We start from the raw sequence: 27,562 nt of genomic DNA on the forward strand, positions 1-27,562 counted from the left end.
CAGCATTGATAATCAAATAATAGATATTAAATATGTCAAAGGTTTCATACTGTGTTTTAGGCTCATGCCAAAGAAATATGTGCAAAAGTTAACAAATTCACCCTTTCTGAAAGCATTTGTCATATTACTATCAAAGTGATTACCATATGAAATCATTAACTATGTGATTACTTATGAAACAGTAAGACTTTGGAAAGCAAGAAACAGGGAGAGAGGATTTGCTAGAAAAATAAAACAAGGAAACTAATTTATAAGGAGTCAGTACTTGCTTTGTGGTTTCCACAGTATTTCTATTGCCATGTCTATGTATCTATGGTGTATCTATGGAGAAGGAAATGGCAACCCACTCCAGTATTCTTGCCTAGAGAATCCTGTAGACAGATGAGTCTGGTGGGCTGCTGTCCATAGGGTCACATAGCATCAGACACGACTGAAGCGACTTAGCAGCAGCAGCAGCAGCATGGTGTATCTAATGCTTTATTTGGAAATTGCATTATCAACAACTGACATTGAAATCTCTGAAGATTTCAATCAAAAGATTTGTAATATAACATGTAAATGATTTCAGTATCATACCTAAATTTGAAATGTCAAAGATCAAGAGCTTGGGAGAAACTCTATCAAACCAAGACCTACTTTTCAGTCATTTGACCTCATAAGACTTATTCTTTGGTGTCAGCAGAGAGAGACACACTGCTTTTTTGTAGCTTTCAAGTGTGTTCCAACAGCTTCAAAATTAAAGCTGCTCTTTCTTGAAGTCTTCTTGAATAATTAAAGACAGGGTGACTAAAGGTTCACTGAAGTCTGAGAAGAGAAGGCATAGTTTTTTGGTGGTGTTCACACAGGAAAGAAAAAGTATTCATTGCAAAAGGTGGGTGTTGGATCTGAAATCACCCACATGCTCACTGTGCTATTATAACCACACAGTATCTGTTACTGTGGTTTGGAATGAAATGATTTTGTCCTTTAGAAGATTTGTTGACATACACTCTATGACCTAAGAGTCTGCCATAATGTTTATTCTTCCCAAATTTTAATAGTGAACACTCGCCTTTTTCAGAGGGCATTACAACACTGGAGTCTGTAATTCTAGTCATTTATATTACTAGAAATTTCTATGAGAGGACAAACATGAAGCCTCAAAATTCTGTATTCTGTAATATAAAACTCAGAAAGCCTTCCAAGGGACACATTGCTGTTTTCAATAAATACCCTAAACAGCAATTTAAAAATTGTAGTGTTGAAGTCACTCAGTTCATTGCTGAGTGACTTTATTGCTTTGACAGTCATTTGACTTAGTTCTTTCTAGGGATTACGTTCATCTTTTGTCTCTACTCTTGAAAATTACGGTGTAATCACTTGACAGCCCTCCTGATAGGTTAGCAACCGATTTTCAGTTGCAAGGTAATTTACCTCTTTTTTTTTTCTATTTACTCTGTAAACATATGCTTAAATTTGTGCCTTCATTGAATGCAAGTGTATCACAACAGTCCAAAATTAAAAATATGCTTCTATTTAATGCTCAGTGATAAAAGAGAAAAGAGGCAAATACAGCACTGCAATGCTTGTTGTTTTCCTTGTCTAGGAAAATACTTCCAGAGTGCTGGATAAAACAACTGACATCTTCCTCATTTCAGGCTGATTTACTCAGTGGATGATAAATCTAAATTAAGTAGATTCTGTCTTCTAAAATTAAAATAGAAATGACAAATGACTTGTTTTTCACACCTGTACTTACTTCTTAATAAGATTTTTACTCTCCTTAGGCAAGCTCTAGTTAAGAAGATTCCGGTTATGTAAACTAAGAATATGTGTTATTATTATCATGATTCTCATTTATTTAGGATAGAACAAGTCCTTATGCCATGATCAAGCACTTTTTATTGAAATTTATTATACAGTGAATTTTTGAGGTCAACATTAGACATGCAGTGGTAAACAAGATGGATGTGGTTTTATGACACTAAAGAGAATATAATCTAATTATAGATAAAGAAAAGTAAACAGGTGCATCATAATTGCTATGGAAAAATATATATGGTGATGACAGTGGACACATTGCCAGAGAATACTGAGATATATCTGAATATGTGAGGTATGTGAGGGAACGATTCAGACACTATTCATTCAATAAACATTTAAAAACCACCCAGCATGTGTAAGGTACTATGATTAGTACTGAAATAGTAAACAAGAGACATAAATCCTGTTATCATAGATATTATTATTCATTAGGGGAGCCATATAATAAACAAATGCATCAGTTCAGTTCAGTTACTCATTTGTGTCTGACTCTTTGCAACCCCATGAACCGCAGCACACCAGGCTTCCCTGTCCATCACCAACTCCCAGAGCCTACTCAAACTCATGTCCATTGCATCAGTGATGCCATCCAACCATCTCATCCTCTGTCATCCCCTTCTCCTCCTGCTCTCAATCTTTCCCAGCATCAGGGTCTTTTCAAATGAGCCAGTTATTTACATCAGGTGGTCAAAGTATTAGAGTTTCAGCTTCAGCATCAGTCCTTCCAATGAATATTCAGGACTGATTTCCATTAGGATGGACTGGTTGGATCTCCTTGCAATCCAAGGGACTCTCAAGGGTCTTCTCCAACACCACATATTGTTGGAGAAGAATTGATTCAAAAGCATCAGTTCTTTAGTGCTCAGCTTTCTTTATAGCTCAACTCTCACATCCATACATGACTACTGGAAACACCATAGCTTTGACTAGACAGAACTTTGTTGGTAAAGTAATGTAATTTTTAATATTCTGTCTAGGTTATTCATAACTTTTCTTCCAAGGAGCAATCATCTTTTAATTTCATGGCTGCAGTCACCATCTGCAGTGATTTTTGAGCCCTCAAAAATAAAGTCTCTCACTGTTTTCATTGTTTCCCCATCTATTTGCCATGAAGTGATGGGACTGGTTGCCATGATCTTAGTTTTCTGAATGTTGAGTTTTAAGCCAACTTTTTCACTCTCCTCTTTCACTTTCACCAAGAGGCGCTTTAGTTCTTCGCTTTCTGCCATAAGGGTGGTGCCATAAGGGTGGTGCATAGATGTGTAATGTTAGGGAGGGAGAAGAAAGAGTTAACAGCATAACAAAAACAGGGCTGGGGAGAGAGAATTCCCATGATGGGTAGTCAAGGGAGATCTCTCTGAGAAGACGACTGTGAGCACTGATATGGGTGCAAGAGCAAGTGGGACAAGTGGAGATGTGCGAATCAGAGGAAATGGTGTAACGGCCCTGAGGTTAGCGTATGCTTGGCATTGTTCAAATTAGAGCAGCAAGGCCAGCCAAGGTTAGAGGGAGGGGATGACTATGGGTAGTTATGTTTGAAAATTTGTCAAAAGCTTATATCCATAGGGTTTGTAGGCATGGAGAAGTCTTTGAACTTTTTTCCCCCTCATTTGGATGAAAAACTTTTAGCGTATTTTAAGCAGGCAATTAACGTAACATTTATAAATGTGACTCTAATTGTAATACAAAGAATAAGACACAGGATGGTAGGAATTTAGATAGAAGGGTATTACAATAGCCAGCAATGATGGGAACCTGGACTAAAATGTTATGGCTTGAGGTTATAAAAAACTCAGCAGTGGCCATAGGACTGGAAAAGGTCAGTTTTCATTCCAATCTCAAAGAAAGGCAATGCTCAAACTACTGCACAATTGCACTCATCTCACACGCTAGTAAAGTAATGCTCAAAATTCTCCAAGCCAGGCTTCAGCAATATGTGAACTGTGAACTTCCTGATGTTCAAGCTGGTTTTAGAAAAGGCAGAGGAACCAGAGATCAAATTGCCAACATCTGCTGGATCATGGAAAAAGCAAGAGAGTTCCAGAAAAACATCTATTTCTGCTTTATTGACTATGCCAAAGCCTTTGACTGTGTGGATCACAATAAACTGTGGAAAATTCTGAAAGAGATGGGAATACCAGATCACCTAATCTGCCTCTTGAGAAATTTGTATGCAGGTCAGGAAGCAACAGTTAGAACTGGACATGGAACAACACACTGGTTCCAAAGAGAAAAAGGAGTTCGTCAAGGCTGTATATTGTCACCCTGTTTATTTAACTTATATGCAGAGTACATCATGAGAAACACTGGGCTGGAAGAAGCACAGGCTGGAATCAAGATTGCCGGGAGAAATATCAATAACCTCAGATATGCAGATGACACCACCCTTATGGCAGAAACTGAAGAACTCAAAAGCCTGTTGATGAAAGTGAAAGTGGAGAGTGAAAAAGTTGGCTTAAAGCTCAACATTCAGAAAATGAAGATCATGGCATCCGGTCCCATCACTTCATGGGAAATAGATGGGGAAACAGTGGAAACAGTGTCAGACTTTATTTTTCTGGGCTCCAAAATCACTACAGATGGTGACTGCAGCCATGAAATTAAAAGACGCTTACTCCTTGGAAGGAAAGTTATGACCAACCTAGATAGCATATTCAAAAGCAGAGACATTACTTTGCCAACAAAGGTTCGTCTAGTCAAGGCTATGGTTTTTCCTGTGGTCATGTATGGATGTGAGAGTTGGACTGTGAAGACATCTGAGTGCCGAAGAATTGATGCTTTTGAACTGTGGTGTTGGAGAAGACTCTTGAGAGTCCCTTGGACTGCAAGGAGATCCAACCAGTCCATTCTGAAGGAGATCAGCCCTGGGATTTCTTTGGAGGGAATGATGCTGAAGCTGAAACTCCAGTACTTTGGCCACCTCATGCGAAGGGTTGACTCATTGGAAAAGACTCTGATGCTGGGAGGTATTGGGGGCAGGAGGAGAATGGGACGACAGAGGATGAGATGGCTGGATGGCATCACTGACTCAATGGACGTGAGTCTGGGTGAATTCCGGGAGTTGGTGATGGACAGGGAGGCCTGGCGTGCTGTGATTCATGGGGTCGCAAAGAGTCAGACACGACTGAGTGACTCATCTGGTCTGATCTGAGGTTATAAAAAGTGATCAGATTCAGAATTTATTTCCAAGATACTGTTGCCAGGATTCTTGGTGTGTTGGATATAGTGTTTGAATAAAAGAAAGAAAGCATCAGAGACAGATAATGTTCTTACCTGAGAAATGGGATAAAAGAAGGTTGGTACTTTTGCTCACTGAGGAAGCAGGTTTTGAGACAATAGGATATGGAGGGTGTGGAGAAATGGTAACAGTTCTGTTTTGAAACTACTAAAGTTTTAGAGCCATGACTTTAGTTGAACTTGAAACATTAGAGAGAATTAACCAGAAATATGGAGAAGACATGCTGCTGCTGCTGCTAAGTTGCTTCAGTCGTGTCTGACTCTCTGCGACCCTGTAGACGGCAGCCCACCAGGCTCCCCCGTCCCTGGGATTCTCCAGGCAAGAACACTGGAGTGGATGGAGAAGACACGAAGGCAGGGTTTTATTCACTTTACCCAAATTCACTCAGTCCATATCTAGAATTTTAATTTAGGTCTAACCCCAATATCCATATTTCTTTCCACACTGTTCTACTGCATCATTACCAGCCTATCTTGTAGTAATACTGATTTGCATGTTGCCCTATGGGCATCTTTAGAAATTTGTAGTTTCAGGGGAAAGGAGGGAAATAACAATAGCACATTAGTGCACAGAACATGAACTGTAGCTAGCTTTGCCTGGCATTATGAGAGTGTTTTCAGACTGAATTGTACAGGAGGCAAGTTTTTCCACATCATCACTCTACCACTCTATAAGGCTTATATGAACCTACACTATTTTGTTGCATTTAAAACACATATATATATTCATATGTCATAGCAAACACTCTCTTCCAACACCACAAGAGACGACTCTACACATGGACATCACCAGATGCTCAATACTGAAATCAGATTGATTATATTCTTTGCAGCCAAACATGGAGAAACTCTATACAGTCAGCAAATCCAATAGAGGGAACTGACTGGCTCAGATCATGAACTCCTTATTGCCAAATTCAGACTTAAATTGAAGAAAGTAGGGAAAATCACTAGACCATTCAGGTATGAGCTAAATCAAATCCCTTACAATTATACAGTGGAAGTGACAAATAGATTCAAGGGATTAGATCTGATAGACAGAATGCCTGAGAACTATGGACGGAGGTTCATGACATTGTACAGGAGGAAGGGATCAAGACCATCCCCAAAAAAGAAATGGAGAAAAGCAAAATGGTTGTCTGAGGAGGCCTTACAAAGAGCTGAGAAAAGAAAAGACCTGAAAGGCAAAGAAGAAAAGGAAAGACATACCCATTTGAATGCAGAGTTACAAAGAATAGCAAGGAGAGATAAGAAAGCCTTCCTCAGTGACCAATGCAAAGAAATAGAGGAAAACGATAGAATGGGAATGGCTAGAGATCTCTACAAGAAAATTAGAGATACCAAGGGAATATTTCATGCAAAGATGGGCACAATAAAGGACAGAAATGGATGGACCTAACAGAAGCAGAAGATATTAAGATGAGGTGGCAAGAATACACAAAAGAACTATACAAAAAAGATCTTCACGACCCAGATAATCACGATGGTGTGATCACCAGCCAAGAGCCAGGCATTCTGGAATGTAACGTCAAGTGGGCCTTAGGAAGCATCACTATGAACAAAGCTAGTGAAGGTGTTGGAATTCCAGTTGAGCTATTTCAAATTCTAAAAGATGATGCTGTGAAAGTGTTGCATTCAATATGACAGCAAATTTGGAAAACTCAGCAATGGCCACAGGACCAGTCAGTTTTCATTCCAATCCCAAAGAAAAGCAATGCCAAAGATTGTTCAAACTGCCACAGAATTGCACTCATCTCACATGCTAGCAAAGTAATGCTCAGAATTCTCCAAACCAGGCTTCAACAGTATGTGAACTAAGAACTTCCAGATGTTTAAGCTGGATTTAGAAAAGGCAGAGGAACCAAAGCTCAACTTGCCAACATCTGTTGGATCATCGAAAAAGCAGGAGAGTTCCAGAAAAACATCTGCTTTATTGACCATGCCAAAGTTGTTGACTGTGTGGATCACAACAAACTGAGGAAAATTCTGAAAGAGATGGGAATACCAGACCACCTGACCTGTCTCCTGAGAAATCTTTATGCAGGTCAGAAAGCAAAAGTTAGAACTGGATATTGAACAACAGACTGGTTCCAAATTGGGAAAGGAGTGCGTCAAGGCTGTATATTGTCACCTTGCTTATTTAACTTATATGCAGAATACATCATGAGAAATGCTGGGTTGGATGAAGCACAAGCTGGAATCAAGATTGCCAGGAGAAATATCAATAACCTCAGATATGCAGATGACACCACCCTTATGGCAGAAAGCAAAGAAGAACTAAAGAGCCACTTGATGAAAGTGAAAGAGGAGAGTGAAAAAGTTGGCTTAAAGTTTAACATTCAGAAAACTCATATCATGGCATCTGGTCCCATCACTTCATGGAAAATAGATGGGGAAACAATGGAAGCAGTGAGAAACTTTATTTTGGGGGCTCCAAAATCACTGCAGATGGTGATTGCAACCATTAAATTAAAAGACGTTTGCTCCTTGGAAGAAAAGTTATGATCAACCTAGACAGCCTATTAAAAAGCAGAGACATTACTTTGCCAACAAAGGTCCACCTAGTCAAGGCTATGGTTTTTCCAGTAGTCATGTATGGATGTGAGAGTTGAACTATAAAGAAAGCTGAGCCCTGAAGAATAGATGCTTTTGAACTGTGGTGTTGGAGAAGACTCTTGAGAGTCCCTTGGACTGCAAGGAGATCCAACCAGTCCATCCTAATGGAAATCAGTCCTGAATATTCATTGGAAGGACTGATGCTGAAGCTGAAACTTCAATACTTTGGCCACCTGATGCGAAGAACTGACTCTCTTTAAGAGACTCTGATGCTGGGAAAGATTGAAGGCAGAAGAAGAAGGGGATGACAGAGGATGAGATGGTTGGATGGCATCACCGACTCAATGGACATGAGTTTGAGTACACTCCAGGAGTTGGTGATGGACATGAAGGCCTGGCATGCCACAGTCCATGTGGTCACAAATAGTCGGACGGAACTGAGTGAGTGAACTGAACTGAACTGAGTCTAGTTGAGAATGTAAGGCATAATAGTGATAGATGTCATTTCCTAGAGCAGGGTTGTGGTAACCTGAAAAGACAACCTGGGAACACCATAGTCCCTTTGCCTGGAAATCCCTTTCTCCTCCTGGTCAACTAGTGAATTTCTATTTATGGATTAAGATATGGCTTATACTTTACCTTTCTGTGAAACAGTTCTTTCTGCTTCCATTTTCCCTCCTCCCTTTGCTTCTCCTCTCCAATATGATCATTGTCACTATGCCTTAGTCAATGGTTTTCTGTGGCAGGTACACTGCTGAGCACTTTACATCCTGAGTTATGCTCAGTCTTTACTGTGATGCAATAAAACAGGTGGTTCTATTATTCCTTATTTCACAGGAGATAAAATTGAAGTGTAGATAGAACTAATAATTGGAAAAAAAAAGTGAAACCAAGAACACATAGCTAAGAAATGGCAGAGATGAGATTTGAACATATGTGACCTAATCCAGAAACCATGCATTTTCTTCCAGGTCAGTTTCATTTTCTCCGGGAATCAAAGCTGTTTATTCATGCAACTGACCGTATGTGGCATATTGTAAGTTATCTGGCCTCCATTTTTTTTCCTCACTAGAATGAGTGTTTCTTCAGATTAATGTTTTTATTTTCTGAGTTATAATATTTATTTAAAGAATGAATTTATCAGTGACTATTTAAAGTATGGGTTGAAGAAAAGTTGTTAGAGAAAGAGAGCATCAAGAGGCAATTTGGGATAATAGGAGAACAGGAAACAGATCACTGAAACAAAAGAAGTGCTTCAGAAAAGGTCAATGGTATTGAAAGTCCTTCATAGTCGTCATTTATTCTTTGTTTTCTCTTTTGGGATTTTTTTATTGGTGCTTTTTATCTGTCCGTGTGCCTTCCATTATTTTTCAAGATCCATGGATGCTGATTTTTTTTCTTTTTTAAGTTGCAGAACATTTCAGCTGAAATCTAAGTCTAACATGTAAGATAATATATGTATAAAACATGAAACTAGAGTTCTGCGGCTGAACAGTAGGACTCTTTGAGCTCCACTCACTGTTTCTTTCTCTCACTATCTCAAAGCTTGTTCTGAGAGTTGGGAAAAGCATGCTTCTCGATCTTCTCCTTCATTTACATTGCTGCTTTGAACATACTCATGTGTCATCTAAGCTGAATGAACTACTGGCATTTTCCATTCCTGCCGAAAATGTGCTTCCCTCACCTAGAAAGATCTCAGCTGACTTAGCTCTACTCCTTGTATGCCTGGGTGACTTCTGGTCATCTTTCAAACTCAGTGTAATGATTATCTTCTCCACAAAGCAGTCACTCCTCATCCCATTTTCTCTTGATCATTCAACTACTACATGTAGGAAAGTCACCTTAAAGTGACTGCTTTAAAGTGTGTGTATGTGTGTGCAGACATGCATTGGTTTTTATGTGGGTTGTTTTTTTTTTTTTTTTTATGTGGGTTGTTGATGGCTGTTTAATTACACTAAACTTTTTCTCAAAATTATACAATTATTAAGTACTATTATATGCACTAAGCACTCAGTGTACTTTTGAATGAAAGAATGCAGTCAGTCATAACCCAGTGGTGTTATAATATGTAATCTTCACATTTTCTCTATCAAAACAATTAAATTCAACATTTTACTGAACTGTTTATCAAGAGCATCTCAGATTGAGTAGCATTGAAACATATGCATTACCATATGTAAAATAGATAGTCAGTGGGAATTTGCTGTGTGACATAGGGAGCTCAACTTAGTGCTGTATGACAGCCTAGAGGGATGGGATGGGAGGTGGAAAGGAAGTTCAGGAGGAAGGGACATATGAATACATACGGCTGATTCATGTTGATGTTCAGCAGAAATCAACACAACCTTGTAAAGCAATTATTTTCCTATTAAAAATAAATAAACTTAAATAAAACAACATCTCAGATCTATATTAGGTTCCCCAGACTTCTTTCTTCCCCTTACCCTTCCAGCTCAGTCTAATTGTCTTGGGATGTGTTGGAAATCATTTTGAGTCATGATAACTATCAGGAAGCATGGATCCTGATCTCTGTAAAATTCACCACAGTATTGCTTGAACAGAAGACACAAATATTTGGAGGTGAGAAAATGGTGGAACTGGTTTCCATGATCAAACCATTGTTTTCCTCCACAATTTTTATATCTTGTCAAAAAGTTTTCTGTGTGTGTTCATGTATACATCACTTGAATATAGGAAAATGCTTAAATCTCTTTTGTATAGTTTTTGATACCTCCAACTGGTGAGAGGTTGATTGTTTTCTTTGAAACGGAATCTTCCTGAGCATTGTTGAACTTTCCTTACACTTAAGTACAATGGATATATTGTATGGGCTAACCTGGTAGGGCACAATGGAGAAACGTCCTTTTTTTTCTTTTTTCCCTTCACTAGTACAGGTGCAGTTATCTTTTTTTCCAGTCTAATTGGTGGCATCTTAAGGACACAATAAAACTTATTTGACCACTTCTATCTGTCATCCTGATTCCAAAGCATTGGGACCAATTTTATCAACTTCCAGCTCAGATCCAACTCATACCCCTTCCTCCTTTTCTCAGATCAGGCCTGGTGTGAACTAAGAGGGCCTGTGATGGGGAAAGAAAGCTGGCTCTGATTTTGCTATTGCTGTTTTTGTTTATCTTTGTGACACGCCTCATCTACCATTCCCATATGGGTTCTAGCCTCACTAGGGTCATCGTTAGGATCAAGGAAAGAAATGGTTTAAGAAAATGTATATGATCAATGTTATGACAATCAGATCATCCCTTTTCTCTTTGTAGAAGAACCAACATACTGGTTCCTGTTTGTCACTTCGTATGTAGGTTGTTGGGTCTACAAAACTGGTCTACTTCCTTTGTTACTGCAACTTTCCATTTCTTGATAGTGTTGCATTTTCTGACTTTTCTCCCTCATTTTCCCCTCAGCTGCTGCCCCATTGAAGGTAAATGTGGGGTTGCCTTACTCACCAGGGCTGGTTTTTCAGTGGGATACTTGCTCTACCATCAGAGTATCCTCGACACTTTGGTGAAAGGGAGCACTCATTCACTATTCCCTCTTCAAACACTACCACCCCTCCTTTCCCTCTCTGTTCATCCTTCCATTGCAGGCTACTCCAGTCTGCCTCTTGCTCTGACACTTTTCTAGGAGAGAGGAACACCTCAGTATTGATCTCCTCAATGCTCCACAAATTCCAGAGGACATATTTAAAGTGTTTTTCAAGACATTCTTTCACTGTGCTCCTGTGGCAGCAAAGGACAAGCTGACAGATTTCTCTGCAACTATCCCACTGGTGCATAAGATTCCAGTCTCCTTTCTTTAGGGACCCCTGTTTCATGCCAATAACTGGTTCATCTGTGACTTACTTGGAAAGGTAAAGGGGAAAGTCAGGCAGTCTGAAATGTTATGGGTTCCATCAAGGAAAATTCCTCAGTGAATCCCTAGTCTTGTCTTGTGTCAAGTGAGGGAAGGAATCAAGTTGATGGAGCAACGTCATGACCCTTTAGTAAGTCTTTCAAGAGTGTGTCTAGGGAGGAACAAGATGGCAGAGGAGTAGGTGGACATGGAATGTATCTCTTTCCATGGATATGTCAGGACACACCAGCTGAGAGCAGACAGGAGTACCTGACCAGCAGAGAAGAATATATAGACCCATGCAAGACTTGGTAGGATGAAGGAACTAGGGGGAAAAAAATAAGAGTGTTAGTAAGATTGGACCTGCCCTTGGCAGGTAGAGGAACTGAAGCAGAGGGGCAATCCCCACATTGGGGCAATTGTCTGAGTCAGAGGAGAAACATTTAACACTGAGAGGGAAACAGCTGATTTCTGGCAGCCTAAATGGAATGAGAACCAGATAGTCCTTGCTGCAGCCATACATACCCTAGATGGCACAGTGGCTGGGAGCTGGAATTTAGGGATTGTGGAGCAATCCCAGGGTGAGGGCTGTTGTTGACTGGGGAGAGACGGATTCAAGGGATGTGAGGGAGGAGACTGTGGTGGGAAATTCCTGTGGAGGAAAGCTGGGCAGCCACTGAAGCAAGGCGATACTGTTGAGTCACGCTGAGGGGGTGGAGCCATCACCATAGCTTCTCTCCCACCATGGGCCAGCATTGATAGCTGAACGATAGAGAGGCTGGCCCATCAAATGCCTGACACGCTGAACTACAGAGTAGAATCCCACCCAGGGTGCCCTTTTAAGTGCCTGATATGCGAATCTACAGAGTAGGACTCCAGGCAAGGGATCCCTCTAAGTGCCTGAATGGGTGGAGCTATGGAGCAAGACTGGCCAAAGAGGCCTTCTGATCATCAGCTACAAGAGGTTTGAAAAAAGACTCTTGATAGGGCCATAACTCCTGCAGTGGAGGCAGTCTGTGTCCCTGCACACTTGGCACCACCAGGGTCCCCACAAGCCAAGCACCTGCACCACCTTCACGCTCAACTCACACTGGGGCAGAGCTGCCACATGCAAAAAACGTCTTGCGTCTATGGGCACAGGGTCACTTAGGTAGTGTCTGGTTTTGCGACCCTGTGGACTGTGGCCTGCCAGGCTTCTCTGTCAGGGAGGGAGTTTCACCAGGCAAGAACACTGGAACATATTGGCCAATATTGATTGCCATACCTTTCTAGAGCACTATATTTCCTGCTACCCTAGCCACTAACTCCCCAGTGCTGGCAGAACCCCTGTGACTCAAACAGCTGGCCCTCTCCAGGGCAAACCCAAGTCCTCTAGGGCAGCCTGAGGAGCAAATTCCAGTGGATGACCCATATCCAGAGGTGGAAATAAAACCACAATTGAAGCCCAGGAGCAGTGTGGCTAAGGAAGAAACCCCAAACCCTCTCACCAGCTGCACAAGTTGCAGATTAAATCCACATGATCAACTAGGCAGACTCTGTATCAGAAATATGTAAAAAGTCATCCAGAGCTCCCACAAAAGAAAACACACTACTTCTGATAGCTGTGGACATTGGAGGCAAGAACACAGAAGGGTAGGAGCAGATTAGAATCTGAGCTGCCTTCACAGCAGGTCCAGAGATCAGCGCACTGTTAGAGGGCATCCTAGGGAGGGGAAGTGGACTGTGACTCCCAGTGAGGGAAAGGACTCTGGCAGTAGTGACTCAATAAAAACACTTATTATTCTTATGTTTTGCCTTGTTCTGTAGATTATTTTGGAGTTTTTTTTTTTCTTTTTGTTTCCCCCCCCCACCTTTGTTGTAGTTGTTGATTTTATTGACACTATGAAATCTAACCAAGCTTTTGAGCTTTTTTCTTTTTCTCTTTTTTCTCAGTCACATTTTTTTAAATTGTTGTTACACCTCATCTAAACAACAAACAAAACAAAAATACAAACCCAATCATCAGCAGACAGAATTACCACCTCACTCAGCCTTGCCCATCAGAGGAAAATCAAACAAACAAACAAACAAAACTCAGCACAAATCTCACCCTATAAGAAGCTTACACAAACCACTGGACCAAGCTTAGAGGGGCCAGAAACCAAAAGGAAGAAAGAATTCAACCTTGAAGCCTGGGAAAAGGAGATATCAAACACAACAAGTTAAAAAAAATAATAATGAAAAGACAGAGAAATACTACACAGATGAAGGAACAAACTAGAAACACAGAAGTCAAACAAATGAAGAAATAGGCAAACTACCTGAAAAAGAATTCAGAATAATGATAGTAAAGATGATCAAAAACATTTAAAGCTAAATGGAAAAAATGCAATAAGCAATTAGAAGAATTAAAGAATAAACATGCAGAGACAGCACAATTACTGAAATTAAAAATACTCTAGAAGGAATCAATAGCAGAATATCTGAAGCAGATGAATCAGTGAGCTGGAAGATAAAATGGTGGAAATAACTTCTGAAGAGCAGAATAAAGTAAAAGGAATGAAAAGAACTGAGGATAGTCTCAGAGACCTTTTGGATGATATAAAATGAACCAACATTCGAATAATAGGGGTCCAAGAAGAAGAAGAGTAAAAAAATGGGTATGAGAAAATTTTTGAAGAGATTATAGTTGAAAATTTCCCCAACATGGAAAAGGAACTAGTCAACCAAGTTCAAGAGGCACAAAGAGTCCTATACAGGATAAACATGGAGAAACATGCCAAGACACACAGTAATCAAACTAACAAAGACTAAACAAAAAGAAATAATATTAAAAGTAGCAACAGAGAAGCAACAAGTAACATACAAGGAAAACCCCATATGCTTAACAGCTGATCTTTCAGCAGAAACTGTGCAGACCAAAAGGAAATGGCAGGATATATATAAAGTACTGTAAGGGAAAAAGTCTACAACGAAGATTACTGTACCTGGCAAGGATCTCATTCAAAATTGATGGAGAAATCAAAAGCTTTGCAGGCAAGCAAAAGTGAAGAGAATTCAGTACCACCAAATCAGCTTTACAAGAAATGTTAAAGGGACTTACATAGTCAAGAAATAAAAAGAGAATAAGAAAGATATACAAAATCAACCCCCCAAAATTAAGAAAATGGCAATAAGAACATAAATATCAATAATTACTTTAAGTGAAAATGGATTAAATACTCCAACCAAAAGACACACACTGGTTGAATGGATACAAAAACAAGACACATATATATGCCATCTAAAAGAAACCTACTTTAGACCTCAAGACACATATAGACTGAAAGTGAGGGGATGGGAAAATATATTCCATGCAAATGGGAAGCAAAAGAAAGCTGGAATAGCAATCCTCATATCAGACAAAATAGACCTTAAAATGAAGAAGGTTACAAGAGATAAGGAAGAACACTACATAATGGTCAAGGGATCAGGCCAAGAGGAAGACATAACAATTGTAAATATCTATTCACCCAACATAAGCACCTTAATACATCAGACAAACCCCAACAGACATAAAAGGGGAAATTGACAGTAACACAATAATAGTAGGAGACTTTAACACTGCACTCACACCAATGGACAGATCATCAAAACAGAAAACTAATAAGGAAACACAAGTCTGAATTGATACATTAGAAGAGATGTATCTTATTGATATCTTCAGGACATTCCATCCAAATGCATAATAATACACCTTCTTCTCAAGTGCACATGGAACATTCTCCAGGATAGACCACATCTTGGGTCACAAATTAAACCTCAGTAAATTTAAGAAAATTGAAATCATATCAAGCATCTTCTCTGATCACAAAGCTATGAGACAAGATATCAATTACAAGAAAAAAAAAAAACTGTAAGAAACACAAACACATGGAGATTAAACAACACGTTTCTAAATAACCAATAGGTTACTGAAGAAATCAAAAGGGACAACAAAAAATTTCTAGAAACCAATGACAATGAAAACATGACAATGCAAAACCTATAGGATGCAGCAAAAGCAATTCTAAGAGGGAAATTTTAGCAATGCAGTCCTACCTCAAGAAACAGGAAAAACATTGAATAGACAGTCTAACTTTATACCTTAAAAAACTGGAAAAACAAGAACAAAACCCCCCAAAATTAGTAGAAGGAAATAAATCACAAAGATCAGAGCAGAAATAAATGAAAAAAAAAGAGAAAGAAACAATAGTAAAGATTAATAAATCTAAAAGCTGATTCTTTGAGAAGATAAACAAAATTGACAAACCTTTAGCCAGACTAATCAAGAAAAGAAGAGAGAAGAATCAAATCAACAAAATTAGAAATAGAAAGGTAGAGATTACAGTAGACAATGCAGAAATAAAAAGGATTATAAGAGACTATTATGAACAACAATATGGCAATAAAAGATAACCTGGACGAAATGGACAGATTCTTAGAAAAGTTCAATCTTCCAAGACTGAACCAGGGAGAAATAGAAATTATGAAACTGAAGCTGTGATTAAAAAATCTCTTGAAATACAAAAGCCCAGTACCAGATAGTTTCCCAGGAGAATTCTATCAAACATTTAGAGAATAGCTAATGCCTATCCTTCTAAAACTCTTTCAATAAATTGCAGAGGAAGAAACACTTCCAAACTCATTCTATAAGCCCACCATCACCCTAATACCAAAACCAGACAAAGACAACACAAAAAAAGAAAACTACAAGCCAATATCACTGATGAATAGAGATGCAAAAATCCTCAACAGAATTTTAGCAAACAGAATTCTGCAACACATCAAAAAGCTCATACACCATGACTAAGTTGGGTTTATTCCAGGAATGCAAGGATTCTTCAATATACACAAATCAATCAATGTGATACACCATATTAACCAATTGAAAGATAAAAACCATATGATAATCTCAGGAGATGGAGAAAAAGCCTTTGACAAAATTCAGCACCCATTTATGATTAAAACTCTTCAAAAAATGGGCACAGAAGGAACCTACCTCAACATAGTAAAGGCCATATATGATAAGACTACAGCAAACATTATTCTCAAAGGTGAGAAACTGAAAGCATTCACCCTAAGATCAGGAAAAAGACAAGGGTGTCCACTCTCACCAGCAGTATTCAATGCATTTCTGGAAGTCCTAACTATAGCAATCAGAGAAGAAAAAGAAATAAAAGGAATCCAGATCAAAAAAGAAGTAAAGCTCTCACTCTTTGTAGATGACACGTTACTGTACATAGAAAATCCTAAAGATAGTATCAGAAAATTGCAAGAACTAATCAGTGAATTTAGGAAAGTTGCAGGATGCAAAATTAATACACAAAAATCACTTACATTTCTGTATACTAACAATGAAAAATCAGAAAGAGAAATTAAGAAATCAATTCCAGTCACTACTGCCACAAAAAGATTAACTATCTAGGAATAAACTTACCTAAGGAGACAATAGAACTGTACACAGAAAATTATAAGACACTAATAAAAGACATCAAGGACAACATAAACAGATGGAGAAATATTCCATGTTCTTGGGCAGGAAGAATCAATATACTGAATAATGACTATACTACCAAATGTAATCTAGAGATTCAATGTGATCCCTATCAAATTACCTATGGCATTTTTCACAGAACTAGAACAAAAAATTTCACAGTTCCTATGGAATCACAAAAGACCCCAAATAGCCAAAGCAGTCTTGAGAAAGAAGAATGAAGCTGGAGGAAACAATCTTTCTTACTTCAGATTATACTACAAAGCCACGTTCATCAAGGCAGTATGGTACTGGCACAAAAAGAGAAATATAGACCAATGGCACAATATAAAAAGCCCAGAAATAAACCCATGCACCTATGGGTACCTTATTTTTGACAAAGGAGGCAAGAATATACTGTGGGGCAAAGGCAGCCTCTTCAATAAATGGTGCTGGGAAACTGGACAGCTACATGTAAAAGCATGAAATTAGAACACTTTCTAACACCATACACGAAGATCAACTCAAAATGGATTAAATACCTAAATGTAAGACCAGAAACTATAAAACTCTTAGAGGAAAACACAGGCAGAACACTCGATGACATAAATCAAAGCAAGATCCTTTATGACCCACCTCCTCAGTTCAGTTCAGTTGCTCAGTCGTGTCCGACTCTTAGTGACCCCATGGACTGCAGCACGCCAGGCCTCCCTGACCATCGTCAACTCCCAGAGTGTATAAAGATGTATATACAGTCACCAGAATCAGAATGAGAATATTTTCATCAGTTAGTTCAGTTCAGTCGCTCAGTCATGTCCGACTCTCTGCAACCCCATGAATCGCAGCACGCCAGGCCTCCCTGTCCATCACCAACTCCCGGAGTTCACTCAGACTCACGTCCATAGAGTCAGTGATTCCATCCAGCCATCTCATCCTCTGTTGCCCCCTTCTCCTCCTGCCCCCAATCCCTCCCAGCATCAGAGTCTTTTCCAATAAGTCAACTCTTCGCATCAGGTGGCCAAAGTACTGGAGTTTCAGATTTAGCATCATTCCTTCCAAAGAAATCCCAGGGCTGATCTCCTTCAGAATGGACTGGTTGGATCTCCTTGTGGTCCAAGGGACTCTCAAGAGTCTTCTCCAACACCACAGTTCAAAAGCATCAATTCTTCGGCGCTCAGCCTTCTTCACAGTCCAACTCTCACATCCATACATGACCACAGGAAAAACCATAGCCTTGACTAGACGAACCTTTGTTGGCAAAGTAATGACTCTGCTTTTGAATATGCTATCTAGGTTGGTCATAACTTTCCTTCCAAGGAGCAAGCATCTTTATGACCCACCTCCTAGAGTAACAGAAATAAAAACAAAAGTAAACTAGTGGGACCTGATTAAACTTAAATGCTTTTGCACAGCAAAGGAAACTGTAAACAAGGTGAAAAGACAACCTTCAGAATGGGAAAAAATTATAGCAAATGAAACAACTGACAAAGGATTAATTTCCAAAATATATAAGCAGCTCATACAACTCAATACCAGGAAAACAACCCAATCAAAAAGTAGGTAAAAGGCCTAAACAGACATTTCTCCAAAGAAGACATACAGATGGCTAAAAAACACATAAAAAAATGCTCAACATTGCTCATTATTAGAGAAATGCAAATCAAAACCACAATGAGATTTCACCTCACACTGGTCAAAATGGCCATCATCAAAATCTTTACACACAATAAATGCTGGAGAGGGTGTGGAGAAAAAGGAATGCTCTTGCACTGTTGGTGGGAATGTAAACTCATACAGCCTCTATGGGAGATGTTATGGAAATTCCTTAAAAAACTAGGAATTAAACCACCATATAGGAGCAATCTCACTCCTAGGCATATACCCTAAGGAAACCGGGGTTGAAAAAGACACATGTATCCCATTGTTCATTGCAGCACTATTTACAATAGCTAGAACATGGAAGCAACCTAGATGCCCATCAGCAGATGAATGGATAAAGAAGTGTTGGTACATATACACAATGGAATATTACTCAGCAATAAAAAGGAGTCAGTTCTGAGGTGGATGAGCCTAGAATGAAGTGAGTCGAAAGAGAAAAATAAATATTATATTCTAACACACATATACAGAATCTAGAAAGATGGCTCTGAAGAATTTATTTACAGGGCAGCACTGGAGAAACAGACATAGAGAATAGACTTATGAACTTGGGGAGAGGGGAGGAGAGGGTAAGATGTATGGAAAGAGTAACATGGAAACTTACATTACCATATGTAAAATAGATAGCCAATGGGAATTTGCTGTATGGCTCCGGAAACTCAAACAGGGGCTCTGTATAAACCTAGAGGGGTGGGATGGGAAGTTAGATGGGAGGGGGTTTCAAAAGGGAGGAGATATACGTATATCTATGGCTGATTCATGTTGAGGTTTGACAGAAAACAACAAAATTCTGTAAAGCAAGTATCCTTCAATAAAAAAAATACATTAAAAAAAAGAAAGAGTGTGTATAGTACTTCTCTTTAGACATTGAAGTTATCCGTCACTTATGTCCTCAGATTTAATGATCAAGGTGAAATTCCAAGATGATAGGGAAATTACAATTCAAATATTGTATACAATTTCTTCTATTTCTCTGAATTCCTTTGACCTATAGCATAGTTCCAGACACATTGATAACAATATAGAAATAGTAGGGAATGCAGTAAGTTTACCTGTTTTAAATAAATAGCACATTTCAATCAAAACATAAACAGAAAAATATTTGGTACAAATTTACTTCTCACTGTAATTAAAATTTTCTATTGTAAAACTACAGAACTGCTGTTTAAGCAATTAGTAAATGTAAGCCTTTTTTATCCTTAGTAATCCGTATTTATTAAAAAGCACATGTCCTTGAGGTTATTAAATGCTGCATAATGGCAGTCCCAGACCTTGATGTACCATTTCTTTCCTTCTTATTTGACTGGGGATTTAAAAAGCGTTTTCTGCATATATTCCTTTCTATAGGACTATGTACATTGTAAAAATAAGAGTCTTTTATGAACTAACATAAATGAACTTTGTGGAGGTAAAAGTAAACTAATCAGTCTATAATTCATTCATATGAGCTCACAAATCACTGTTCTGCAAGATATTAACTTGGGTTCAAAATAAATGAAGTTGCAGGAATAAATTATAATGATAATTGAGAGCATTCCTTAGCAGCCTTACTGTATATGTTTTATGTACATACAATACAAAATATGTCACTACGATGAAAATGACAAGTGTGGAAAAAAAAGTGGATGGAGATATTGTGGATTCCTAGCTTTATATAAATTATTTGGAAGGCAATCTACATTGATTTTTAAAAAATAAACTACATTCTTATTAAGAAATTTAAACTCTAATTGAGTTCTGTGAATCAGTAATCTATCTGCTATTTATCAAAGTTATTATGACCATTTCAGAGACAAATTCTCACATAAGTTTAGCAATTGGGTCATTAACATAACTGAAATTTCTACTTTTTCTTATTATTTAGAGTGAATAACTTTTTAACCACCCTTTTTTTTCTGTTCTGTCATAGTATGTAAAAATCAAAGTCATGATTATCTTATTTTCAAATGGATGATCTGATTTAATTACAGTAAGTATTAAAAATTGGATGGCTTAATAAATTCTGGAGAGGGTGTGGAGACAAGGGAACCCTCTTACACTGTTGGTGGGAATGCAAACTAGTACAGCCACTATGGAGAACAGTATGGAGATTCCTTAAAAAACTGGAAATAGAACTGCCTTATGACCCAGCAATCCCACTGCTGGGCATACACACCGAGGAAACCAAAATTGAAAGAGACACGTATATCCCAATGTTCATCGCAGTACTGTTTACAATAGCTAGGACATGGAAGCAACCTAGATGTCTGTCAGCAGATGAATGGATAAGAAAGCTGTGGTACATATACACAATGGAGTATTACTCAGCCATTAAAAAGAATACATTTGAATCAGTTCTAATGAGGTGAATGAAACTGGAGCCTATTATACAGAGTGAAGTAAGCCAGAAGGAAAAACACCAATACAGTATACTAACACATATATATGGAATTTAGAAAGATGGTAACGGTAACCCTGTATGCGAGACAGAAAAAGAGACACAGATGTATAGAACAGTCTTTTGGACTCTGTGGGAGATGGAGAGGGTGGGATGATTTGGGAGAATAGCATTGAAACATGTGTATTATCATATAAGAAATGAATTGCCAGTCCAGGTTTGATGCAGGATACAGGATGCTCGGGGCTGATGCACTGGGATGACCCAGAGGGATGGTACGGGGAGGGAGGAGAGAGGGGGGTTCATGATGGGGAACATGTGTACACCCTTGGCGGATTCATGTTGATGTATGGCAAAACCAACACAATATTGTAAAAATATCTAATTAAAATAATAAATAAAAAAATTGGATGGGTCACATTTAAGTACTTTTAATACCTTCCTGAGTAGCTGAAATAGATTGTCTTAATCATTCAGTTAAAAAATTATTTTTTATTATACTGATACTGTATTCTGCACAATATAGTACACTCTTCTATATTCTAATCTGTCAATTAATGGGATTTAGAACAGTATATCAAAGGAGAGATCATCTACCAATACTGCCAATAACTGGTTACAAAATATAGAAGGATGTAGAGCTCATTAGATTGATGGAAAAGTATTTAGTACCAGACAGTTAATTTACAGACACCTGATAATGACATCGCCAGATGGTCAACACTGAAATCAGATTGATTATGTTCTTTGTGGCCAAAGATGGAGAAGCTCTATAGAGTCAACAAAAACAAGACTGGGAGCTGACTGTGGCTCAGATCATGAACTTCTTATTAACAAATACAGACTTAAATTGAAGAAAGTAGGAAAAACCACTAGACCATTCAGGTATGACCTAAATCAAATCCCTTATGATTATACAGTGGAAGTGAGAAATAGATTTAAGGGCCTAGACATGATAGATAGAGAGCCTGATGAACTATGGAATGAGGTTCGTGATCTTGTACAGGAGACAGGGATCAAGACCATCCTCATGGAAAAGAAATGCAAAAAAGCAAAATGGCTGTCTGGGGAGGCCTTACAAATAGCTGTGAAAAGAAGAGAAGCAAAAAGCAAAGGAGAAAAGGAAAGATATAAACATCTGAATGCAGAGTTCCAAAGAATAGCAAGAAGACACAAGAAAGCTTTCCTCAGCAATCAATGCAAAGAAATAGAGGAAAACAACAGAATGGGAAAGACTAGAGATCTCTTCAAGAAAATTAGAGATACCAAGGGAATATTTCATGCAAAGATGGGCTCAATAAAGGACAGAAATGGTATGGACCTAACAGAAGCAGAAGCTATTAAAAAGAGATGGAAAGAATACACAGAAGAACTGTACAAAAAAGATCTTCACGACCCAGATAATCACGATGGTGTGATTCCTGATCTAGAGCCAGACATCCTGGAATGTGAAGTCAAGTGGGCCTTGGAAAGCATCACTACGAACAAAGCTAGTGGAGGTAATGGAATTCCACTTGAGCTATTTCAAATCCTGAAAGATGATGCTGTGAAAGTGCTGCACTCAATATGCCAGCAAATTTGGAAAACACAACAGTGGCCACAGGACTGGAAAAGGTTAATTTCATTCCAATCCCAAAGAAAGGCAATGCCAAAGAATGCTCAAACTACCGCACAATTGCACTCATCTCACATGCTAGCAAAGTAATGCTCAAAATTCTCCAAGCCAGGCTTCAGCAATACGTGAACTGTGAACTTCCAGATCTTCAAGCTGGATTTAGAAAAGGCAGAGGAACCAGAGATCAAATTGCCAACATCCGTTGGATCATGGAAAAAGCAAGAGAGTTCCAGAAAAACATCTATTTCTGCTTTATTGACTATGCCAAAGCCTTTGACTGTGTAGATCACAATAAACTGTGGAAAATTCTTCAAGAGATGGGAATACCAGACCACCTGACCTGCCTCTTGAGAAACCTATATGCAGGTCAGGAAGCAACAGTTAGAACTGGACATGGAACAACAGACTGGTTCCAAATAGAAAAAGGAGTACGTCAAGGCTGTATATTGTCACCCTGCTTATTTAACTTATATGCAGAGTACATCATGAGAAACATTGGACTGGAAGAAGCACAAGCTGGAATCAAGATTGCGGGGAGAAATATCAATAACCTCAGATATGCAGATGACACCACCCTTATGGCAGAAAGTGAAGAGGAACTAAAAAGCCCCTTGATGAAAGTGAAAGAGGAGAGTGAAAAAGTTGGCTTAAAGCTCAGCATTCAGAAAATGAAGATCATGGCATTCGGTCCCATCACTTCATGGGAAATATATGGGGAAACAGTGGAAACAGTGTCAGACTTTATTTTTTTGGGCTCCAAAATCACTGCAGATGGTGATTGCAGCCATGAAATTAAAAGACGCTTACTCCTTGGAAGGAAAGTTATGACCAACCTAGATAGCATATTCAAAAGCAGAGACATTGCTTTGCCAACAAAGGTCCATCTAGTCAAGGCTATGGTTTTTCCTGTGGTCATGTATGGATGTGAGAGTTGGACTGTGAAGACAGCTGAGCGCCGAAGAATTGATGCTTTTGAACTGTGGTGTTGGAGAAGACTCTTGAGAGTCCCTTGGACTGCAAGGAGATCCAACCAGTCCATTCTGAAGGAGATCAGCCCTGGGATTCCTTTGGAAGAAATGATGCTAAAGCTGAAACTCCAGTACTTTGGCCACCTGATGCGAAGAGTTGACTCATTGGAAAAGACTCTGATGCTGGGAGGGATTGGGGGCAGGAGGAGAATGGGACGACAGAGGATGAGATGGCTGTATGGCATCACTGACTCGATGGACGTGGATCTGAGTGAACTCCGGGAGTCGGTAGTGGCCAGGGAGGCCTGGCGTGCTGCGATTCATGGGGTTGCAAAGAGTTGGACACGACTGAGTGACTGAACTGAACTGAACTGATAATGACTAAATATTATAAATGAATCTTCTCACAGTTAACTTGCTCATGTTAAATAGGCAAAACTTCATTTTACTAAAGTGATTTCTAATTGTAGAGGGAATATTGTGGGTACTTTTAAAGACAACATAAGGCATTCACTGATCATCTTAGTTGACAAGTCAGATAATTTTAATATTCAGTTCAGTTCAGTTGCTCAGTCGTGTCCCACTCTTTGCGACCCCATGAATTGCAGCATGCCAGGGCTCCCTGTCCATCACCAACTCCCGGAGTTCACTCAGACTCACATCCAGCCATCTCATCCTCTGTTGTCCCCTTTTCCTCCTGCCCCCAATCCCTCCCAGCATCAGAGTCTTTTTCAATGAGTTAACTCTTCGCATCAGGTGGCCAAAGTACTGGAGTTTCAGCTTTAGCATCATTCCTTCCAAAGAACACCCAGGGTTGATCTCCTTTATAATGGACTGGTTGGATCTCCTTGCAGTCCAAAGGACTCTCAAGAGTCTTCTCCAACACCACAGTTCAAAAGCATCAATTCTTCCGCGCTCAGCTGTCTTCCAGTCCAACTCTCACATCCATATATGACCACTGGAAAAACCATAGCCTAGACTAGATGAACCTTTGTTGGCAAAGTAATGTCTCTGCTTTTGAATATGCTATCTAGGTTGGTCATAACTTTCCTTCCAAGGAGTAAGCGTCTTTTAATTTCATGGCTGCAATCACCATCTGCAGTGATTTTGGAGCCTAAAAAAATAAAGTCTGACACTGTTTCCACTGTTTCCCCATCTATTTCCCATGAAGTGATGGGACCAGATGCCATGATCTTCGTTTTCTTTTTCTTTTTTTTTTTTTAACTCTGAATAACTTTTTATTTTTATTTTTTAAAATTTAAATTTATTTATTTTAATTAGAGTCAAATTACTTTACAATATTGTATTGGTTTTGCCATACATCAACATGAATCCGCTACGGGTGTACACGTGTTCCCCATCATGAACCCCCCTCCCACCTCACTCCCCATACCATCCCTCTGGGTCATCCCAGTGCACCAGCCCCAAGCATCCTGTATCCTGCATCGATCCTGGACTGGCAATTCATTTCTTATATGATATTATACTTGTTTCAATGCCATTCTCTCAAACCATCCCCCCTCTCCCTCTTCCACAGAGTCCAAAAGACTGTTCTATACATCTGTGTCTCTTTTGCAATCTCGTGTACAGGGTTTTCGTTACCATCTTTCTAAATTCCATATATATGCGTTAGTATACTGTATTGGTGTTTTTCTTTCTGGCTTACTTCACTCTGTATAATAGGCTCCAGTTTCATTCACCTCATTAGAACTGATTCAAATGTATTCTTTTTAATGGTTGAGTAATATTCCACTGTGTATATGTACCACAGCTTTCTTATCCATTCATCTGCTGATGGACATAAGGTTGCTTCCATGTCCTGACTATTATAAACAGTGCTGAGATGAACACTGGGGTACACGTGTCTCTTTCAATTCTCGTTTCCTTGGTGTGTATGCTCAGCAGTGGGATTGCTGGGTCATATGGCAGTTCTATTTCCAGTTTTTTAAGGAATCTCCATACTGTTCTCCATAGTGGCTGTACTAGTTTGCATTCCTACCAACAGTGTAAGAGGGTTCCCTTGTCTCCACACCCTCTCTAGCATTTATTGCTTGTAGACTTTTGGATCCCAGCCATTCTGACTGGCATGAAATTGTACCTCATTGTGGTTTTGATTTGCATTTTTCTGATAATGAGTGATGTTGAGCATCTTTTCATGTGTTTGTTAACCATCTGTATGTCTTCTTTGGAGAAATGTCTATTTAGTTCTTTGGCGCATTTTTTGATTGGGTCGTTTACTTTTCTGGAATTGAGCTGTAGGAGTTGCTTGTATATTTTTGAGATTAGTTGTCAGTTGCTTCAATTGCTATTATTTTCTCCCATTCTGAAGGCTGTCTTTTCACCTTGCTTATAGTTTCTTTTGTTGTGCAGAAGCTTTTAATTTTAATTGGATCCCATTTGTTTATTTTTGCTTTTATTTCCAATATTCTGGGAGGTGGGTCATAGAGGATCCTGCTGTTATTTATTTCGGAGAGTGTTTTGTCTATGTTCTCCTCTAAGAGTTTTATAGTTTCTGGTCTTATGTTTGATCTTCGTTTTCTGAATGTTGAGCTTTAAGCCAACTTTTTCACTCTCCTCTTTCCCTTTCATCAAGAGGCTTTTTAGTTCCTCTTCACTTTCTGCCATAAGGGTGGTGTCATCTACATATCTGAGGTTATTGATATTTCTCCTGGCAATCTTGATTCCAGCTTGTGCTTCTTCTAGCCCAGCATTTCTCAGGATGTGCTCTGCATAGAAGTTAAATAAGCAGGGTGACAATATACAGCCTTGACGTACTCCTTTTTCTATTTGGAACCAGTCTGTTGTTCCATGTCCAGTTCTAACTGTTGCTTCCTGACCTGCATATAGGTTTCTCAAGAGGCAGGTCAGGTGGTCTGGTATTCCCATCTCTTGAAGAATTTTCCACAGTTTATTGTGATCCACACAGTCAAAGGCTTTGGCACAGTCAATAAAGCAGAAATAGATGTTTTTTCTGGAACTCTCTTGCAATATTAGACATAAAAAATTAACATTTCTCCATTCTTGGTGAAATGCAAAATTTGCACTGACATTTTAAAAATCAATATTTAAAATGATTATTGAAAATGGATGCAAACAAATTCTAAAATCATTGATGTTTATGTCTCTTTGTATTTGTGTATTCTCTGTAATCTCAGTGTAATGTTTTAATAGAAATAAGTGTGATGTAAATGAGAAAAAGGCAAAAATGAGAATCAGTTAATAAGAGATTAGAAGCAAATTTTGAATATAAATTGATGTCATTTAGGAAGAAGAATGCTCACAAGGTCTTCCCTGGTGACTTATTTGGTAAAGAATCTGCCTGCAGTGTATGAGACCCACATTTGATCCCTGGAATGGGAAAATCATCTGGAGGAACAAAGAGCAACCCACTCTAGATTTGTTGCATGGGAAATCCCATGGACAGAGGAGCCTGGCAGGCTACAGTCCATGGGGTCTCAAGAGTCAGACACTACTTAGCACTAAACCACCATGATGTTCCAAGGATACTTGGACACTGAAAGTTGTATACCTTCAAGGGCAGAAACAACAAACTGGAGGGAGAGAGTTATTCCGTGTCTGAAGATTGTAGGACAAGGGGCAATGTCCTGAAACCTAGGGAATGAAAAGCTGGATAAAAGAAAAAATAGTTCAACATGAAATGGGCAAGAGAGACTTCAAGGAAGACCAAAGACATTATTACGTATTGCAAATGTTCAAGGGCAGAATATATACGTTAACCAGGATAATGTAGGGAGTGGTTTATTAAAAGTAAAAGGAAATGTTCTTCTGGGCTTTTTGACTTTATTTTCAATAAGATATTCTCTACTTATTATGTATCTGTCAGATTTGATCAGAGGAGTAGAACTTCTGGACAGATATCATAAGGGATTTATCATAGGGATGTGACTATCCCAACTGTTGGAGCTGGGTAATAAGTCTTGGTGATGCCATTGATTTTGCATCTGAAAAAGGAAAAAGGATGGGTAGTGGGAGAAACAAGGGCAAACTGGAACCTATGAAGGTGAGGA

The 27,562-nt window shown here is 38.9% G+C and overlaps 1 long non-coding RNA gene across 32 annotated transcripts in view; it reads left to right on the forward strand.

Moving 5' to 3' along the window:
* The window catches only part of LOC147366889 (uncharacterized), a 1,020,561-nt gene that overhangs the window by 333,456 nt on the left and 659,543 nt on the right, over positions 1-27,562 (forward strand). For 28 of the 32 annotated variants that reach the window (XR_015169118.1, XR_015169102.1, XR_015169109.1 and 25 more), the window contains one exon: positions 8,568-8,632. This is a non-coding gene — a long non-coding RNA (uncharacterized LOC147366889). Of the gene's footprint in view, positions 1-8,567; positions 8,633-13,374; positions 13,390-26,799; positions 26,815-27,562 lie in introns of those variants that run through there. The other 4 variants (XR_015169133.1, XR_015169138.1, XR_015169134.1 and 1 more) reach the window with 2 other exon arrangements.

This window comes from Bos grunniens, chromosome 8 (genome assembly GCF_055505025.1).
Source record: "Bos grunniens cultivar Pamir isolate PY7600 chromosome 8, Bosgru_T2T1.0, whole genome shotgun sequence".
NCBI classification, from domain to species: Eukaryota; Metazoa; Chordata; class Mammalia; order Artiodactyla; family Bovidae; genus Bos; species Bos grunniens.